Source organism: Solanum pennellii, chromosome 1 (assembly GCF_001406875.1).
Source record: "Solanum pennellii chromosome 1, SPENNV200".
NCBI classification, from domain to species: Eukaryota; Viridiplantae; Streptophyta; class Magnoliopsida; order Solanales; family Solanaceae; genus Solanum; species Solanum pennellii.
This window is the reverse complement of record NC_028637.1, coordinates 54,715,165-54,728,306: the sequence shown is the minus strand read 5'-3', so window position 1 is coordinate 54,728,306 and position 13,142 is coordinate 54,715,165. Positions and strand designations below refer to the sequence as shown.

At 35.4% G+C, this 13,142-nt stretch overlaps 1 non-coding gene across 1 annotated transcript; it reads right to left on the bottom strand.

Moving 5' to 3' along the window:
• Nucleotides 1-9,283: 9,283 nt before the first annotated feature.
• Nucleotides 9,284-9,417, bottom strand: LOC114075812. The gene has a single exon (XR_003576201.1). It is a non-coding gene; the product is annotated as a small nucleolar RNA snoR137 (small nucleolar RNA).
• Nucleotides 9,418-13,142: the final 3,725 nt, after the last annotated feature.

Here is a 13,142-nt window from a genome sequence, read left to right as displayed (position 1 = left end):
TTTTCGATTGTAACTACTCTTTCATTTCAGTTCTAGCCAATTTTATTGCAATTTTGGCCAATCTTTGAACCCAAATAAGAAAAACCCATATCTTAATCCTAGCAATTGATCTTTTTTATTTAATCCCGACCCTCCATCTCTTTTAAAATCGATGGTTCATATTAAATCCTCCAAACTATTCTAACATTAAAAGCCCGCTAACCCTAAACTCTCATTCTCTCTTCCTCTCCTCTCTCTAGTGTCACTGAGCTCTCTCTCCCTTTCCACTCGTCCTCTCCGAGAGTCACCATTGTCGGCGAGGCTACCGGCGCCGACCTCCTTATTTTCTCCCTTCTCCACTCTCCTCTCCTCCCTTCTTCTTCTCCTCCTCTTCTCCTCTCTTCTTGCAACAGCAGCCGCCGCACAGAACAAGAAGGCTCCGGTGAAGCAGCAACGCTTGGAGAGGTGCACAACAGTAGCAGCAGCTCGGCGAGATGACGCAACAACAACCACCTGCAACATCAACTCCGGCCAGCAGTTGCACGGAGATGGCGGAAATCTGGTGAGTCTTCTCCTTCCTTTCCTTTCTCTTCTCCAACAGGGACGGCCAACAGCAAGTGCAAAAACAGCGGCAGTCCGGCAAGGAGCAGCAGCGACCAGCAATGCCTAGCGAGGGTCCAGTAGTAGCATCGTGAGGCGACACAGACATCGAAAGAGAAGCATTTGGATAAGGACGGGTCTTTACAGATCCGTCCCAGGTACGATTTTATTTATATTATTAGTTTTGAGTCAGTGTGTGGGATGCTTATTCTAGAAAAAATAAATCATGTTCTTCACTTTGTTCAAATTCATAATTCATATGTGTGAGCCAAATTTCGTCTAGGCACCGTCATTTTACTAATATGTTGTGATTTGTTCTGTTAAGATCGTATGTGCTCATCACTTTGCTTTTAAAATATTTAAGATTGAACTGCTCATTGATTCATTATGGTCATTTGTTTCTCATTATTTAATAGGGTAACTTCATTCATGCTCAGTAACTAATTCTTGATGCATTTAATTTTGTGGTAAAATTTTAGTATGCTGACCATCTCACTATTGGCTAGTAAACTGTGGCATGTGAATGAATTATTCATCTCAGAATTCACGCGTACAATAAATGTGTTCGTTAACATGAAGCGTAATTTTTGCATATAAGTAGAATCTGGCAGGTTTGGATCCACTAATTGATATTGGCTTCCTTTTGAACGAATTGCGGGTAATAACTTTATACTAATTGTATATAGAAGGTATATATATTAATATGATAGCTAATTACAATTACAATTTATTGTGCGTTGCATGTGTATTCTCTTTATTTTAAGATAGTTGTCTATTGTGGCTCAATCGCATTAATTTCTGCTAATTGATTCATGTTACCTTAATCAAAATAGACAGGTTTGTTACTTGTTTATACATGGTAAAAAATGATTAAAGAAATCCAATTTAGCTCCCATAAAGTAAGTAAAGAATAATATTAATTGATCCTTTTTCCTTGTTTGGAAAATTGACAGATTTCTTGTTTTTTTATTTTTGATAAATAATAATTTAAATTTTTCTGATTTAACTCTCCTTTAAATTAAGCAAATAGTATATTATAATTGATTCCTTAATTAATTTATTTCCCTTATTAGGTGCACCCCTCTTTTCTATATAAATAGGACCCCCACCCTTCATTATTTCTACACTCATTCACTCTCTTTTAGCGCAAGAGCTAGACTTCTTAACTTTCTCTCATTCCGTCATTTCTCATAATATTGCTATACTCTTAAAAATTAAATTAAGATTTCGATAAACTCTCAAGTGCTTTCTTGGCTACTTTGCTTTGTTCGGGTGAAAAATTGGATCAACTTGTCTACATTGTTGATATTTCTTTTCTGCTTAACCGGTTAATGTTCTTAATTAACATTTATATTTTTTTGCATTCATACATTTATGTAAGTTTGTTGTTATATTCTTTTCTATATGTGTAATTTATTGAATTATAAATGCATGTGTGTTTTACCTTGTCTAAAATAAATATGATTATGTGTGTAGTGTATTGCTTGCTTTGATAGGTTTCAAACGTGAAGTTTAAGTTGAAGATTCGGTATGAGATGAAATTACTTTTTTAATTTATGTATTTGAATTTGTAATTTCTTATTTATATATCTATGTTCTTGTAATATTTGTATGACTCTAACTCTATATATAAAGTAAATTTGAGGGGATCGTCTAAGGGGAGGGGGAATTATGTGCTAATTGTCGTTTATTTGCAAACTTATTCGTTTAGAAACCATGCCTACAGTTTTAAATAATAAGTATATAAATCATGCATATAGGATTCAATAATTAAGTTAGCTATGTTAATTAATGTGATCTTTGATAATTTCATTGTCTTAATAATCTTGTTATGCTAGAACTCATGCGTATAGAATTTCAAATAGATAGAGTTTACAACCGGCTTACAAATCATGTTCATAGGTTTTTTTAATGATTTCCAGCTTGTTATAGTTAAATATTATCAACTAAGCTCTAGCATACTAACTTATTTGGAAAGGAATAAATTAATAAATGTCAATCTGCCCTTTGATTTGTTAATGTGAATTGATAAGTTTTAGCATGTTCTCTTAGAAATCATGTCTATAGGATCTAATTAAAAAAGATTGCTCGTTAAAGTCAGTCTCTAATAATTTATCACATATCTTAAAAACAAGATAAAATCTGCAAATATTTTCTGCTCTATGTAAAAGAACAATTTTCTACATTTTTTGTGTCTGTGTTTATCCTAAAAAATTGTAATACTAATCTGTCTAGAAAATCTGTTACATAATTAACATTTTCTGCATCATAATTAACCCCTTTTTCATCTAATATTTGCTACTAATTAATTTCTACATCTAATAAAACTAAGTGCCTAAAAATGTTTCTGCATTAATTATAATCGTTTTTTTAAGTTAAATTTTTGCATTGTAAGTATTTTCTGCCTAAAAAATATTTTTTTTGAAATTAATAAACAATTCGTAATTCTGTCAATATTCTAAAAAATAATTTTCTGCATTAATAATAAATTTGTTGATGTTCTTTAAAATAAATTTTCTGCCTAAATTAGTAAAATCTGTTGTTCTAAATAATATTTTCTACATTAATAATTAAATTTCCTACTGTTTTAAAATATATATATGCATGTGCAATCACTTCTTTGCTATATTTGAAAAAGCATAAATAAAAATTCGTTATTAATTTCTGCCCCTCTTAAAATTAGTTAAATTATAAAATAAGTTTCCTTAGCTTTTTGTCTCTTCTAAAAGTCAATTCGATAACTACCTGTATGCCTTTAGGAGTGTCCATTAATAATTCTTCCAGCTTAATTCTTTATTGTCTTAATGTCAAAATTGTTTGTACGCTCATACACATCGCATGAAATTCTTTCACGATAATATATTATTTGCAAGCATGTTCATATAGAGGTCAAATTGAAACTTAACATGCTAAATGACCGTCTTGTTTGTCTTGTTCGACTTGGTGTCTAGGATGGCTTTATATTAATTTTTTTCTAGAACCAACCTACTAAGAGTCCAATGCCTCTTGGACAATAAGTTGAGACGATTAGGCACCTTTTAGGTATGAAATCCATGTGGTGGTGGGGTAGGAGTAGTTGGCCCTGTGGATATGATGACATCCACTCGGTCTAAATGACAAACATTGGTTTTGTCTGTCCTTATATAGAAGTTGACCGAAAATAAAAAAAATCGAGTGCTGATCCAAAAGTCTCTTTTAGAGTCTCCCTTCCCTTTTATCCCTTTATTTACATGTTTTAATTATATTTATTTGGGTTACCTTAAAAATAAAATAATAAAATAGTTTGCTTATATATTTGTCCTTTCTCTGTATCCTCACTTATCTTTATTTTAATTGATTAGTATTTGTTATTTAATCCACCTAGCCTTCGCATGTTTAATTAATTAAATAAAATAGATTTAATTGTTCAATATGCTTGTCACCTAGTTAACATGTTAAAATTAAACAAATAATGATGTGACTTTATTTGCTACTTGTAACCCCCACATAAATTGCATGAGATACGACTGGGACTCACATTTGTGGACCTTGAGGGATGTCTAACACCTTCCCCTCGAGGTGATCTGAACCCTTACCTTGATCTCTGGTTCGTTGACCTTAATCAGACTTAGTTAGGTTAGATAGGTTCTCTAACACACCTTAATTCCTTAGGTGGCGACTCTTCGAATTCTCAAATCCCAAAAGAGTTGTTAGGCCATGCACTTAACCCGTTTTTTGCAAAAAATGGTGCGCGACAATCATTTTTAGAATAAGTGGGGTAAGGAAAAGACTAAAATACCTCTCTTATTTCAATTAACTTTCCTTAAATGGATAGTCTGACTTCAAAAGGGCATATATCCCTTATACAAGCTCACCAATTAGCAAACTCGGTGGTGTTGGAAAGAGGACTCAAATATCTTTCATTTGATATCTTTTGGTTCTCTTAACTCATCATGTGCTAAAAGTTATGGTCTTTTGAAGTTGACTGAAAACTTAGAAGAACTTTGGAATGACTTACTTAAACTCTCTTTAGTTGTTTTTTGAATTGAAGGTGCTACATCTAGTGATTTAATACTTATTTTAAATTCCTCCAGAAAATCCTTCTCACAAAGAAGGATGGTTCTAATCAAAAAATTTTGGGGTGTTACAATATATCCCCCTTGGTATCATTCATCCTCGAATGACGGTGGACTGGGTATGGAATGGGGTTACTCCTATCACATTTGCAATACCAACTAGAATTGCCCGCATTACTATTCAGAACCATCTAAGGGCTCTCATTTAGCTATTTCTCGTAGTCAAACCTCATTCTACTCTTCCTCCTTATTTATATATTAGATTGAATTATCACACCATCATTCTCACGATAAAAAAATTAACTTCTCCTTCTAACTTCACTCTACTACTAAAAGGACCTCTGAAAAGTTGTCTCACATACCCTTTTGAGCTTGTTACTATCTTATTCTCAACACTTGACTTTTCTCATATTATCATTTTCCCCTTAGGTCTGAAGATAACACTTGAATTTTATGGACCTATTTCATCATCTCTAAACTAGTCTACATCCCCTTTTCACAACCTAAGTACTATTTGCCCACTTATTATACTTCATTACCGAATTTGTTCTATAACCTCCTGAACATTGTGACCCTGTCAAGCAAATCATATGTCTAGATTAGATCTATCACTTCATGAATACTTTGTTCTCTTATTCAACACATGAATTTAGTCTCCTCTAATATGATGTCACATCGACATCAACTGTATTTTGTTTAAGATATACTCTATCTCATCATGACTAGTAACTATTCCTCTTCCTTTTATCAAGAACTCTCTACAACATTATTATTCCTTATTTCACTCATAAAGGAACTCATCATTTATAACTGGCTGGGTTCATGATTGTAATAACATAATATGACCCATCACTTTCTCCTTTCCTTTGATTACTAACCTCTGTATACTTTCCTCTAACTTTGGATACTTTTACTATTGATGCTTATAATCTCATACCTCATACTACCTTTTGGGATAAAGATACTACCCTTTCTCTAAACATACTTCCTCATAAGGATATTAGTTGAAACATGGATTAGAGAAGAGAAAATAAGTCACTTTTAGCTTGGACACATGATTCATATGAACATGAGCGCAGTTTTTTGAAACTCATCACTTAACTCACTCATGGGCTTCTCTCAAGACCTTCTGGAGTCTCATGACTTTGTCAAGATTTTGCTAAGAGCAGTCATTGATAAAGATCTGACTTTTCTTTTCAACCACCTCTTGTATTGATGTAATTCTCACAAGAGGAATCACAACAAATGCGGAAATAAAAAAAAGACAAGAAAGTAAGATGGATAGATAGACACAACAAGAGGAAACAAAAAGCAACCTAAAGGTATATTAAACCCAAAGACCTCAATTTGTTAATCCAATAAAAAGCACCTAACTCTTTACCAAGACCACAAGGGAATCAATATCCCAAGCAATCCTTATTTCTAAGAAACAATCAACAAAAGCTTTGTCGGGCTTCCAAACACTCACACAAGGAGTATAGGTTTATAACCACAATAATCAAAATCAGTCTCCTAAATTGAACCCCTAAAGGCCTATTTATAGTGTTAGGCATTATCACATAAATGGGCCCAAAAGTGACACAAAATGGGTCAATGGGCGAGCCAATTTAGGCTCGCCTATTGTCTCGGCGATGCGGCTAATAGGTATAGCCAGGAACTCTGCTCTTTGCCTTAGTTGGGAAGCTATTGGAACTATAGGTGTTCTAGGGACCATCGCCCAATCAACTTGATGATGCGCCAATGGTCTTCAGCTCTCCTAGTGAGAAGTTTTCCCCTTTGTAGCTCATTGGGCTGTTGGTGATCCCCGAACCTTGCCAAAGGGACTTGGCGATTCAACGAAGTGGTCTCCGGCTCGCTGAATGGAGCACATTCTTCAATTACTCTTCCTCGCTTCGTTAGGCCTCCCACGCTCCAAGCTATCATCCAAGCATGATGTTGCCCAACTAGGAGCTTCTTCAAGGCATTGAACTCCCTCCTTGGCATCCATACATGCCAAATACCCTCCATTCTTGTAAACACTCCATCAAAGCATTGAAGTTCGTGAATGGATAGCAATGACATAATTCGTTTTACATCAAGCATGAGGGGTAGTCGAATGGATATGAAAACACACGGTTAGAATAAGTCTGTATGACAATGCTCTATTGCACGATTAAGAGTATGAAAGAAGAGAAACTTTTCCTAAATGTCTTAAATCACTTATTCATAGAAATGAGGCCCTCACAACCAAAAATAAGATCCTACTTGACACGACTTCACAGATACCCTAGGATACTTGAACTTTGTACTCTGATACCAAGTTTTCATGACCAGAACCTACACCCTGGACGTTCTCGGTACTTGAGAACCGTTGTTGGTCCCCAAGCAAACCCTCATCCTGGCTTACAAAAAGCGGAAGACTAACTCAACCATACATAATCTTAAAGCTAAATTAAATTCATTGAACTCCAATATTGAACTTTAAGAAAGTCTGAAAAATGCTCAAAAGAAAATAAATACGAAAAACTCTTTAACTTTGTCTATCTATGAAACCTTTACTATTATATAAAGATATCAGGACAAGACCGACGATTTTGCAAATATGGATATATTTACTCTTAGGAATACTTAGTTACCATATATCATTTCAAAGAAAATGAACTCAGCTCTACTCTTCCTCAACTCTATGCTCAAGTCTCTGAAACAAGTTTAAAACAATTTGTATAAATACTATTAAAATAGGGTTCATGTCGAATTATGGACGTGAACGACTCAATTCAAGGTTTTTAAAAACCATGCATAGAACTCAATACTTGTAACAGCAACTCCAGAACTCAATGAGTCAATGATACTACTCAATCTTAAGAATGCTTGACTCGGAGTGTTCAAACGGAATTATGGACATGAATTACTCAACTTCAGGACTCAATGATCTCTCTCATCTCAAGACTGCTCGATTCATAGGGTTCATGAAGAATTATGAGCATGTACTATCCAACTCAAGGACCTTCATGGTAACATGTAATAGCCCCATGATTATGAATATAATCCACAATAATTCAAAACTCAATACTTAGGAATTAGATCTTGAAGGTACTACTCCTCTATAAAATACTAAACTCATGGAGTTCATGTGGAATTTATGGGCATGAATGACTCAATCCAAGTGTCTAACTAACAATATATAACTCATGCATATGATTCTTCTCATTCTCACACTTACTTCCTCAAAACACAGATTAAAACTCATTGTTGGCTTTGAAAAACTTCTTATAACTCAAAATAAGGTTCACGCTGAATATAGACTTGAATAAATCAACTCAAGGATCTAAATAAAAATATGGAAACTCAATAATTAGGAATAAAATTTTTAAAAGAGCCATGAACTCAAGAACTCAAACCAACTTATCTCAAGAATATTGAAATCTAGGGGTAGAATCCTAGCTTTACTAATTTGAAAGAAGATGTAGGGTGTGAGGAAGAACTAGTACAACACTATGATTGTTTTATCGAAAAAAAATCGGAAGAGTTGATTTTGTTTTTAAGAGATTCTTGACTTTTTCGGGAGTCGCCACTTAATTTTAAAGAAAAATTAAGAAAACTTGTTTTCAAATAACTTAAACAAAAAAATTGTTTGAAAACATTTAAAAGGGTTCGGGGATTCTTATTAGCGTCTTAGGAAGGTTTTGAAGGCACCAAAGACGTTCCGCTTAATGCGGCTTTCCGGCAACTAACTATTTGACTAATACTTGTTTTAAAATTTGCAAATTCGTTTGAAATTGAACTTCCTAAATTTTAATCTAGGCAAACTTACGAGTTAAAAACATTATCAATTTAAGATTTGGTTTAATTTTAAGTTTGATAAAACAATATGACTTTCGACGGGGATCGGAGTTTTCCTAACTCTAAGCTAACGGCAATCAAACAAAAGCATGTAAACAATATAGTAAAGAGGGAGAGAGAGAGAGAGATAAACCAATTTCGGGTTCCGTCCGCCTTGACCGAAATTTGGACCCACTAGCTTTTTTGGGTTTCTTAACCCATTTCTCGTTTGGGTTTTCGACCCACTTCACCTGTCCTAGTCTAAACATACAAAATAAATACAAGAAGGGTAAAAAATGACAAGGGCTTATGCCCAAAATAAATACAACATAATTAATTAAACTTTGATCTTCTAATCCGCCTTCTTCAAATTTCTTTAATCTTCAATCATTTTGCATTGTCCTTGGCTTTGGTGGGTTGACTCGATGGAAAGAATGTTGAGCCTTCATGGCTCTTCTGAAATGCAAGGAGGAGAATGGAGTCCCAAAACGGACTCGAGAAGAGTTTTCACATGCCACAAAACAAACGAAATGAGAATTTGCACCTTAAACAAATAACTAGAATAACAAATTTTTTTTTAGAGATATGAATAAAGGAAGATGTGCAGAATCTCAAAATATATCTCGATATACAAGCATAACAAGGGCTTCTTTAACATGTAATACTAATCAAATATTCACAAGAATAGCAAAAACCAGTATCCAACAACTATAATGGTACTTAAGGCTATGTAAATCATTTCAGCCTAAATGAAACCATACAACAATACATGAAATATGCTGCAAATCCAAGCGTAAAGAAACCTTCACACGAAAATTATTGATAACTCCAAATCGCATTTAAAGAACAAACTTAGCAAGAGACAAGTAGCGAAATGCGATTGAAATGCACCATGCAGTTAAATACCAACTAATCATTTGTGCTTCAAACACTTGAACGTCCCTCACTTAACTTTAAGAGGGATTTCACCATATGAAGCGACACACAATCATTTAAAACAAAACTAAAGTTACTCCTAAGGAAGCAGTTACATCAGACAAACGAAATTTGATCACATTGCCGTCCAAACATCAAGCAAACTAGGCAAGGAGACAACTCATTTAACTCGCTACAAGACTTCGGATTAAGGCAACCAACTACAATGGCTACTGCAAGGTGAAACCAACCTCTTAAAGTATAGATTACCAGAAAAATTCAGATAACTAACGCTGACTTATAACCAACTAAAACAAAAGAGTAATTGCTCAATATTGAATACAAAACGACAACATTCATTCCTGATGACTAAAGAGGCAGACTATATGAGAAGAACAACAATTTTTGAGATAAAGAAAACAGGGAAGATAAGCAACCCATTAAACCCTACTATTGGAACAACAGGTTAGAAAAGGTTTAAATGAAGAGAGGCTACAGATACCACTCCATTGAACTCTACTACAATATACTCGAAACAAGCAAATTACAAAGCTACCCGACGAACAAGACGACAACTAATCCTAATATGCACCTTCACAACCAAATATCACCAAAGGAACCAGTGTCTATATCGATCGAAACAACACATTATTCTGCCTACAAGCAGTCTAAACAAGGCTGAAACAACAAAAATCAGTCGAGGAAGAATATAAGTCAAAACGAGTAAGCCAAAACAATGTCGAAACAGAGGAACCAGTAAACATTCATTGAATCGCATTCAACGCTTGAAGCAGAACGTAAGTAGAAGGAGGCATTACCTTTCTCCGAGCAGCGAAACAGGGACTGGCGAGCAGGGAATGCGTCTTCGTCACACAACTTGAACTCGAACGATAATAAAAAAAAACTTCAGCTAGATTTCTCCCTTGGACGAAACTTTGATGGATATAGATACGTATAGGTGTTAAAATTAATGTAAAGTCTCCTTGTGAATAAATTTATCTCCAAAACTCGTTCCCTCTCTGTAACAGATAACAAAGAAGAATTTTCCTCCTAAAATATCATGTAATTACGTCTAAACAAAAAAAAAATCCCCAACCCCTTTTCTGAAGGAGATGGGGGGTTTATATAGAAAAATAATTAGGGTTTCGATTTTTGGGTGGGGTGAGACGAGGGAATTCCGAATTTTCGGCCCATTTGGAATTCAAATTCCAAACCTTATCCAAAAGAGAAACGAATATTCTCTCAATTCCAGATGATTCGAACGGCTTAAAGGGAGGTGGAGGGTGGAGATCGATCCATTGTACTGGTGAGGCGACGTGTCATCATCTCGAAGCGAGCAACGACAGGCAAGGACGATTTGCAGCTGGTGAAAGGGTCGTACGGCGTCAGCAGAGGTGCAGGCGTCTGTTGTTGCGTCGTTCCTCTACGCGCGATAGAGGGAAGAAAAGTTATTGGAGAGCAGGCGTTGGGGAAAGGCTTTGCGCGTGAGGGAAACGAGGGGAGTTTCTGGAATTCTTACGCGTCTGGGTATTGTTTCCTCTACTGGAAGTCGCGTGGCTTCTGCTTTCTTGTTTCTGGAAAACGCGTGGGTTCTGGGGGAGAAGGAGGGGGAATTGGGTCGGGTTAAAATTTTAAGGGGGTTGGGCCTGGTAGGAGATGGGGAATCGGGTTTATTGGATGGGCTGCTTAAAGGGGATTGGGTTGGGAGAAAAAGAATTGGGTTGGATTAAAATGTATTGGGCTGGGAATTAATTAAAACGGAATGGGCCGCTGGTTCCCCTTTTTTTAAAAAATTGGGCCTGGGTAGAGAGGAAAAGGGGATGGGTTGCTGGAAGTAAAAGCTTGGGCCAATAAGAACAAAATGGAAGAGGCCCAAATTTGGTCCTTTAAAAGAGTTTAAGGGGAAATGGGTTAAATTTAATAAATAGCCAAATTGAGTTAAGATAATAAATTTGGCTAAACCTTATATAAAACGAATTTGTATTAATTAATCAACGAGCTTCTTTATTTTAGTAATATAATTATTTTAATTGTAAAATAGTGATTCAAAATATAACCATAATTTAAACTAAACTAGTTTAATAGAATACTTACTAAAATTAAAATATTTTTGAGATGTTTTTTGAATAATCATAAAATATACTAATTATATACATAATTATATAAAATATATATATTATCTAAAAGTTATAAGAAATGACAAAACTATTCAAAATAACGCAAACATTATATTTTATTTTTTTTCTTAAAATTTATAAAACTAATTATTTTAAATTGTTTGGAAAATTTAAGAAGCTCGAGAACTAGTTTATACCGAGGAGGGTCGAAATTGGGTGTCAACAACTGTCCCTCATTTTACTTGGATTGATGCAAGCAATTCGAGGAAAATGAAATTGACCAAACCAATTTTGACCAACCCCATTCATCTTTAAGGGCAGAATTTGGCAAAGGGTCTAGGAATTCTGGCCGAACCCTTGAAACGGGTTTCCTACATATCTCAGGCTATATGAGAAGTTAGGCCACTTGTAGTTCGATAAGCTTGATTTAACGCACGACTTTGAAAGAATTCAAAAGCCACCTCGATAATGAATTATGAAGGTATCGAAATGCTCGAGAATAAAATTGGAGGGCGAATGTTGGAATACAGCCGAGTTTTCGACATTGAATCCGCCTACATATCCTTAAACCTTCAGGAATCAGGCTGTGTGTAGTTCGACTCGATCAGTTGAAAAGGCAATCTATTATGCTAGATAACCTTCGGTTTTGGACAAGTGACAAATTAAACGAGTATGAAAAGGAGGCTTGTAACCTCTTAGCCATGAATGTGGCGCGCTTCACACCCATAATTAAGAGCTTACACGGACATAATTTCCAAAGCTCTTGGTGCATTGTCACTCAGATTGGAAACTTGCTTCCGGTAAATCAAAACTTTCGGATGCGAGACTGAAACTGACAGACCTAAAGAAATACCCACATGCTTTGATAGGGGTGGTTCGATTGTGGCGGAAGTCGCTCCTCTGCTCGCGTCCCAAGAGTTTGACATTCCTCTTTGGACTGTGTCCCAGTTCGCTGCTAAGGAAAAGTTCCACGTTGTGCTGCATCCTTTTTGATGTCATCCGCACCTGTGGTTTTTGGAGAATTCATCCTTTTGGATGCTCTCGACAAAGACTGAAATAAAAACTGTTAGCTTAAAAATGCAATTAGGATGGGAGACAGTGTCTTTTACCATGTCGACACTTCATTGTTCTCCTCAATATTTGACGTCAACTCGATCGGTCTGACGTACAGCAAATAAAGCTTATGACTTGTGTTTTGCAATATAATCTTCAATGCTCTTCATTTGATGTTAAAATAAAAAAAATGCTGATGTGATATCGATATTTCTTTTGCCGTCATCTTCGATGCTCTTCTTGATGTTTACTTTCATAAAAATAAAAGAATGAAGAATGCAGTTGAGGCCAATGAATAAATATCCCTCTTGGGATACACGATTTCCCTTTCTTTATCCGTGTATGTCTTCTTGCGGGGCATGAATATCTTCCCGCGATACGTAAATTCCTGCGAGGTATGAAATCTTCTTGCAATGTATAACTTTCGGCGAGGTATGAAATCTTCTCGCGATGCACAAATTTCAACGAGGCATGGATTCTTCTCGTGATACATAAATTTCAGCGAGGTATGAACTCCTCTCGCGATGTCTAAATTTCAGCGAGGTGTGAAATCTTCTCGCGATGTATAAATTTTGACGAGGCATGAAATCTTCTCGTCATGCATAATTATTGACTCGCGATG